At 46.0% G+C, this 8840-nt stretch overlaps 1 pseudogene; it reads left to right on the plus strand.

Moving 5' to 3' along the window:
* Positions 1-2461: 2461 nt before the first annotated feature.
* Positions 2462-7726, plus strand: LOC140729919 (interferon-gamma-inducible GTPase 10-like; annotated as a pseudogene).
* The last annotated feature ends 1114 nt before the right edge of the window (positions 7727-8840 follow it).

Below are 8840 nucleotides of genomic sequence, written 5' to 3' on the forward strand. Positions count from 1 at the left end.
CTTTGATCCCAGGCCTCCTTACTTTCTGAATAAGCCTCACATGGTGAACTTTGTCAAATGCCTTACTGAAATCCATGTACACTGCAATGACTGGTCTTTCATCTGTATGTTTTCATATATCCTCAAAGATGGATGAAATTGAAAACAGAATTGAAAGTACCCATTCCAAATCTACTTCCCATTCCCATTCCAACATATCAGCCCGTAGCCCCCTCTTCTGCTGCGATGAAGTCACACTCAGGTTGGAGGAGCAATACATTATATTCCATCTGGGTAGCCTCCAACCTGATGGCATGAACATTGATTCCCTCAACTTTCAGTAATTGTTTCTCTACCGTCTCTTCAATACTCTCCATTCCCGTTTCTCTCTCTCCTTATCTCCTTCCCGGCCCATCACCTCCTTTGGTCTCATTCTCATTCTCTTTCTTCAATGGTCTTCTGTTCCCTCCTATCATATTCTCTCTACACCACCCCTTTATCTTTTTCACTAATCAACTATCCAGGACCCTGGAGAGACTTGTCCTAGAGCAGCACCAGCCTATGGTTAGGCCACACTTAGACCCCCTCCAGTTTGCCTATCAGCCCCGACTAGGAGTTGAGGATGCCATCTTCTACCTGCTGAACTGTTTCTACGCCCACGTGGAAAAGACAGCGAGCACTGTGAGGGTCATGTTTTTTGACTTCTCCAGTGCGTTCAACACCATCCGCCCTGCTCTGCTGGGTGAGAAGCTGACAGTGATGCAGGTGAATGCTTCCCTGGTGTCATGGATTATTGATTACCTGACTGGCAGACCACAGTACGTGTGCTTGCAACACTGTGTGTCAGACAGAGTGGTCAGCAGCACTGGGGCTCCACAGGGGACTGTCCTGTCTCCCTTTCTCTTCACCATCTACACCTCGAACTTCAACTACTGCACAGAGTCTTGCCATCTTCAGAAGTTTTCTGATGACTCTGCCATAGTTGGATGCATCAGCAAGGGAGATGAGGCTGAGTACAGGGCTATGGTGGGAAACTTTGTCACATGGTACAAGCAGAATCATCTGCAGCTTAATGTGAAAAAGACTAAGGAGCTAGTGGTGGACCTGAGGAGGGCTAAGGCACCGGTGACCCCTGTTTCCACCCAAGGGGTCAGTGTGGACATGGTGGAGGATTACATATACCTGAGGATACGAATTGACAATAAACTGGACTGGTCAAAGAACACTGAGGCTGTCTACAAGAAGGATCAGAGCTGTTCTATTTCCTGAGGAGACTGAGGTCCTTTAACACCTGCCGGACGATGCTGAGGATGTTCTACGAGGCTGTGGTGGCCACTGCTATCATGTTTGCTGTTGTGTGCTGGGGCAGCAGGCTGAGGGTAGCAGACACCAACAGAATCAACAAACTCATTTGTAAGGCCAGTGATGTTGTGGGGGTGGAACTGGACTCTCTGACGGTGGAGTCTGAAAAGAGGATGCTGTCCAAGTTGAATGCCATCTTGGACAATGACGCCCATCCACTCCATAATGTACTGGCTAGGCACAGGAGTACATTCAGCAAGAGACTCATCCCACTGAGATGTAACACTGAGCGTCATAGGAAGTCACTCCTAACTTAGGCCATCAAACTTTACAACTCCTCCCTCGGAGTGTCAGACACCCTGAATCAATAGGCTGGTCCTGGACTTATTTCCACTTGGCATGATTAACATTATTATTTAATTATTTATGTTTTTATATTGCTATATTTCTTCACTATTCTTGGTTGGTGCGGCTGTAACAAAACCCAATTTTCCTCGCGATTGATAAGGTATGTCTGTCTGTCTTTACGTCATCCCCTGCCCCTCTTCTGGTTTCACTTATCACCTAATACCATGTACTTCTTCCTCTCTACCCCTACCTTCTTAGTCTGATGTTTCCTCTTTCTTTCCAGTTGAGATGAAGAGGTTTGGCCTGAAACCTTGACTGTTATAGATACTGCTTGGCATTTTGATTTCCTCCAGTATTTTGTGTGTGTTGCTTCAAATCTCTGCGTCACTGCCCTGTCTACCTGTTATACCGATACTGTATTTGGCCTGCACAACTTATGTTTCTGAAATTACTGACTTTGCACACGTCTGAGGTAAATTCAAACTGCCACACTTTGCCCAAACTTCCCAGGCGATCTGGATCTTGCTGTAATCTCGGTCAACCTTCTCCACCGTCCGCTGTACCACCAACATCGTTATTTTCCATAAATTGATTAAACATGGAACTAATATTCTCATTCAAGTCATTAATATAAATGATAAAATGCAGGAGACCTGTTAATCACCTGTGATTTGCACCCTCCAAATAGAAAAAATAAACCACTATTACCACCCTCTCACAAAAGCCACAAGCTGATTTAAATTCATTTGGCTCGTTCAAACAGGATTTCTTGTGATTACCTGACGACTTCCTTCTCAAACACAATAAACATGTTTTCCTCTTTCAGTGGGAAATGTCTGGTCTTCTATCCAACCTGTATTGCAGCACCAAGGATGTGAGGGATCTGCTGGATGCTTGTCAATGTGAATTACAGAAGGATTTTCAATTAGCCATCGAGAGAAAATCCAAGCTGTTCGAAAATGAACCTGATTGCGGTGATGGGTGAGTCAGGGTCGGGCACCTTGACCCTGATCAATGCCCTGTTTGGGTTGGATGAGAATGAGAAAAGGGCTGTCGAACCTGCGGTAAAGAGACCACTATGGAAATAACACCTTACGCCCACCCCACACTTCCTAACATTAGTACTATGATTTCCCTGGGTTGAACACACCAATGTCTCTGGGGAAAAAGTTCATGAAGAAAACCAACTATTCCCAGCATGATTTGGGCATCATTGTCACTGCTGTTCGGTTCACGGAGAATGACAAGTTATTTGCTGGGGCTCTGAAGAAGGTGGGAAAACTTTCTACCTGGTGCTATCTAAGATCGACGAGACTGTCAGGGGAGAAAGCCGCAAGAAATGTTAAAACCAGTAGGGTATGTTCCGGAAAGTGAGGGAATATTGCATCCCCTCACTAGAGTCAGCAGAGATACAAAATACTTTCGTTTTTCTCTATTCCGCCTATAACTTTGACCAGTTTGATTTTGATGAATTAAGGGAGGTTGTGTTATCCAATCTCTCGGAGACACAGAAGAATCTATTCATCACAGCTCTCCCCAACACACCTGAAGCTGCTATAGAGAGAAAACATCAGGCTCTGCAGCGTTTCATCCAGATGCTGTCCGCCATATCGGGGGCTATCGGTGCAATTCCCATTCCGGGTTTGTCTCTTGCCTGTGACCTGGCACTCATTATCTCCGATATCCTGTTCATACGGAATAACCTTGGTCTGGATGAGGCATCACTCAGCAAACTGGCCCAGAGAGTGGAGACAAGTGTAGAGGATCTGAAGAAAGGTACTGAGCACAAATGGGTGTTCGGGGAGATAACACGTGAGCAGGTAGTGCTGTTGATGCAGAGAAGCACAGTGGCAATGGCGCTGACAATCGCCGAGCCCTTCCTTGACTTTGTCCCCATTTTAGGCTCTATATTTGGGGCAACATCATCCTTTGGGGTGACTCTCATGAAGCTGAATAATTCGCTGGATACAATGGTGGAGACAGCTAAAATTGCCCTTCAAAATGCCAACGGAGCCGCTTCCACTGAAGGCATCGGTAATTGAGGGCTGTTATCAGTGTGCCCCTCTTACTCTATCCCGGAGGGATTGTCACATCATCCTGATATCTAGCACACAAAGTCAATGTCTTTCTGGCACTCCATCCCCATCTGGACAAGGGATTCTGCAGATACTGGAAATCATGAGTAACACACAGCCGGAACTCGGCAGGTCAGGCAGCATTAATGGAGGGGAATAAATAGTTCATCAGGACTCCTGTTAATCCTAACACCGCTTGAGTCCAAGTGTATCCCATTACCCCTATAAGGAGGGCTATCCCTGTTACCATCATTTCCGGGAGCTGTTTCTCCATAGTCACTGTCTAACCCAATGAACCATCCAACTCTTTCGAGTGTATTTCAGATTTCCAGCATCTGCAGCATTTTGCAACAGAATGCCTCACAATTTAATCTAGATTCAGTCATCCTGTTGTAGATGTTTTAAGACACAAACACAAGAATTTCTGCATATGCTGAAAATCCAAAGTAACACATGCAATATCCTGGAGGAACTCAACACGTCAGGCAGCATCTACGGAAAAGAATAAACAGTCGACGTTTCGGACAGTGACGCTTCATGAGAACTGGAGTGTCTGGTGCACCAACTAGCAACAAACAGTTTCAGTGACCGCAGGTTGGTAACGATTACATCCTACCCCTATTCAGTGCCGGGTCCAGTAAGGTATGGATTCGTGCCACTGTTCCCAGATTCAATGTCGAATCGTTCAACACAATGAATTTAATTTCCTCAGCCCTGCTGGAACTTAAACTCAGTCTCCTGTGTTATTGAGTCCAAGTATCGATGCAGTAGCTAAATCTGACAAGTAGTGTGCACACACCCTTCATCATAGTCCAGCTTAATGTTTGTTTTCTTCTTCTGTAATATTTCGATGTACTTTTGAATTGTGATTAAAAGATCTGACGGAAGCAAGCAACTGCCTCTCGGTCAGCGCTCATTCTTTGTGAACAGCGATGAATTCCATTAAACTTCACGGATCCCGGTCTCCAGTGCAACCAGGTGACTCAGTGTATCTTCAGTGTTGCTGCTCCTCATTACTGGTCACCGTTTGTCCACTAGGAAGTCGAGGATCCAGTCCCAGAACTTACAGATAGGTGACCTGCTTAGAATTCAAGTATTGCAGAGCTGTAGTCAAGAAACATTAGTTTGCTAGATGGAGGAAACTGTTACATAGTCTGGTCGTGAGAGCCCGAATGCTTCGGAGCCTTTTCCCAGACAGCAGCAGGGAGAAGAGATTGTATGGGGTGTGCATGGGGTCCTTCATAATGCCGTTCCCTTTGCAGATGCAGCGTGTAGTGTAAGTGGTGGGAAGAGAGACCTCGATGATCTTCTCAGCTGACCTCACTATCAGCTGCAGGGTCTTGTGATCTGAGATGGTGCAATTTCCGAACCAGGCTGTGATGCAGCTGCTCAGGATGCTCTCAATACAACCCCTGTAGAATGTGATGAGGATGGGGGCTGTGACAGACCCCTGGAAGCACTTTGTGATGGCAGATCTCAGAGCAGTTGGTGGTAGTCTTTAAGGTAGATTACCTTGTTTATTTACGTCCCGTGATGATAGTGAACCATAGATAGAACAGGGACCTGCTACAAATGTCTGATAATAGCCTGCCAGTTGATCTGCATTGGATCTAAGGACCAACTCTGACTGATGCTTATGCAGACATCAGCCTCCAGAAGTGCAGCCTTATGTTGTAGTGGAGACTGTTAGTTACACACCCATTCCCTTCAGTTCGAAACATGAAGAGATGTGTTAAACTCATTGATAAAGTGTGTGCTGTTATCGCTGAAACAGCTAGGCTTCATTCTGGAGCTCATTGTAACATGCAAGTCCTGACACACAAATGGGTGGATTGTCTCTTGGCATCTCTGATAACTTCTCAAAGGTTGAATCATAATTTTATGTACAGAACAGGTCACCTGGTATGAATGCTGTCCCATTTGGCTGTATTCTTGGGTATCATATACTGTATGGTTAAAATACAATTAAACATGAATTGAATTGAATTAAATTAGAAAGGACGAATAAAAGTCACCCAAGTGGAAGCAGTGCAGTCATTCTTGGAGCAGCCATTGCTGTGAGTCAGTCAATGGTTGAAGTGGCTTTGTCGAGGTAAGTATCTGAAAAATTTCTAACTTTCTTCTTAATTCTTCATTCATCATCATTCAGGGATTGGTGGTGCAGTGAGAATGGCTCCAGTGGCACTGTTTTCTACTGTGTGTGAAACATGGGAATTCAGGGAGACATCCAGTCTCCCAGATAAACTCTAGGTGCAACGAGCTGCAGCTTTTCAGAGAAAGTATTAAGGAATTGGAGCTATAACTCGATAATCTTCAGCTCGTATGGACGAATGAAAAGATGATAGACAGGAGTCGCTGGGGGTTAGTCACCCGTAAGCTGCAGGACACAGGTAAATGGGTGACTGTCAAGAGAAGGAAGGGAAATGGACAGCCAATGCAGAGTACATCGGTGGCTATTTTCCTCCATAATAAGTTGAAGAGACGATCATGGGGTTGGGGGGGGGGGGGGATGCCACAGTAACCGGGTCTCTGGCTCAGAGTCTGGTGCCTGTGGTTCAGAAGAACAGAGAGGTGAAGAGGACTACAGTGGTAATAGGAAATTCCATAGTTCAAGGAACAGAGGCAGGATAGTGTGGGACTGATAGAGACACCAAGATGGAATATTACATCCCAGGTGACAGGGTCAGTCGGGTATGTCTTGGATTGGGTTTTTGGCATTCTCAAGGGGGAGGGTGAGCAGCCAGAAGTCTTGATACACATTGGCACCAAAAATGTAGGTAGAAAGGGTGTGGAGACCATGAAGAGAAATTTTAGGGAGCTATGTAGAAAGCTGAAGAACAGACCCACCAGCGTAGTAAACCCTAAATTGCTTCCTGTGTGCCAAGTTAAAGGATAAGATCTGTTAAGTTCAAAAACTGTTTAAAAACAGTGAAAACACATGTTAAATAGGGCTAAAATACGAACAGGTATTTAATTGTTTCTTTCATTCTTTATTGTGTAAAGTTAGACCCTAATAGTATTATCAGTGATCTGCAGAGTAGCCTTGATCTGCTACGCTGAGGTCAATTGCTTCTGTTTCCATCCATATACCCAGGGGACATCACGGTACTTTCTTCACTTGAGTAAATTCTCAATGAGGAAACCACCTCACGTCTTTATCGTGCTTATCTCTCCCCGTTTTTCAGGGGCGTAACATTATGGAGGCACCGCTGAGATGGCGCTTCAGATGTCCGGTGTCCACAACCTGGTGGCCGAATTCTGCAGCAGCTAAATTCTCCCCACAATACAACTCAGGCATGCTGTAATGAGGAATGGCGCTGCTGTTCGCGGAGAGCTGGAAGCTGGTGGTGGAGTACACGTCATCCGAGGCCAGTCAGAGATGATCAGGGACGTTAAAGGCCGTCCAGTTCAGAGCCAACTCCTGCACAGTAAGTTTCTCCTGTCCTGTCAACATGCCAGCCTTAGAAGAGCTACAGGAAGTAATAGTAGGAGGGTTACGTACCCTGACTAGAGACAATTTGCTCAAAGTTTGTGATTTTCTTGACATATCAGGCGAGCAAAGAACAGCTGTTGAAGGGAAGTCCCGCATATCACTAGTGACTCATGTAATGAAATTTCTTGAAAGAGAAGAAGTGGCAGAGTTAGACGATGACAGCAGGTTGGAATTGTTGCGGCTGAAAGAGAAAAATGCAGACTTGACCAAGGGTACAGATAATGGAGCAGCACCAGCCGGGGAAAGTGTGGAAAGGGCAGGGCTACGGAGAGAAGTAGAGGTACAAAGAACTGTGAAGCGACATAAAGAAGGGGAAATTGAGCAGCTCACCCCTGTTAATGCTACTGTTCATGAGTCTCAGTACCAGTCTCGAACTACCGTGAGCCCACAAGTCAGTCCTGAGCCGCAGCAGCCAAGCCAATGCTGGCGCAAAGATTTCAAAATCTCTGGCCAAATAGGCGAACCAGGCCAAAAGGATAAACTGACATTCTCCAGGTTTGCTCAGCAGATTGAGAATGGACTGAATTGAGGTTATCCTGAGATAGAAATAGTAGATGCGGTAGTTAGAGCTATTTCTCCAGGCTCACAGTTTCGCAGCTATTTGGAAGGAAGACCCGACCTGACTCTCCCCAGACTCCGACGCATCCCCTGCTCCCACTTCCAAGCACAGAGCGCCACAGAGCTTTACAAGCAGCTAGCTTCTGAAGCACAGAACAGCAAAGAAACCCCTCAGTGTTTTCTCATGCGGGTTCTAGATTTGAGGCAGAAAGTGCTGTTTACTTCCCAAGAGTCAGAATCAGGGCTTAGTCCAGCACATGTGCTTACACACAATACTTACTGGTCTCCAGAATGACAGTATCAGGATAGACATGCAGCCTCTCCTCCTCGATACTGAGACCTCAGATGAGCTCCTGTTAGAGAGTTTAAAAATCGCCTGTGCTAATGAGGTGAAAGAAGAAACAAAAAGAAGTCTAACACCTCACAGTCAGCAACAAGTGTAAGCGTAGTGCAGTCAGAGGATCGGCCACCTGCTAAGTGCTGGGTGAAGGAAGACCAAACACAGGTTTCCCCTGAACTGTTAACAGAGATACAAGAGCTTAAGACAGGTGTAGCTTCTTTAAAAGGTCTCAGTGCGGAGGTAGCTCAGATTAAAGAGACACTACAACAGACGAGGTTTCAGCAACAGCCCTGTGCCCCACCTGCAGTCAGGCCGGATAGAGACCCTCAGCCACCTGCTTTACCACAGCAGTATTACAACAGCTACAGTCAGCCACAAGCACCTGCTCCAATGCAGCTTCAGTATGGACCTAGTCAGTACACTAGCCGCTCTGTCCATGCACCACGGAGATGTTTTGTCTGCCAGCAGGCAGGAGCAAATAGACGCTGCCTGCACTGCTACCGAAGTGGAAGTGAAGAACATTTTCAAGCCGGCTGCAAAATTAGAGGAATCAGACCGTCAAGAGAGGCTCCGTTAAACAGGGAATGGTTACCACCAAGGGATGGGTGTTAACCGTGACTAGCAAAGATTCCCAGAAACGTGCAAATTGTGACAGTATAGACTTACCTGTGTTACGAAAACCCCGTAACCAGGTAACTTACCAGCAAAGAGAGATGGATCAGCTGAGTCGGATGCTACTATTTTC

Source organism: Hemitrygon akajei, chromosome 7 (assembly GCF_048418815.1).
Source record: "Hemitrygon akajei chromosome 7, sHemAka1.3, whole genome shotgun sequence".
NCBI lineage: Eukaryota > Metazoa > Chordata > Chondrichthyes > Myliobatiformes > Dasyatidae > Hemitrygon > Hemitrygon akajei.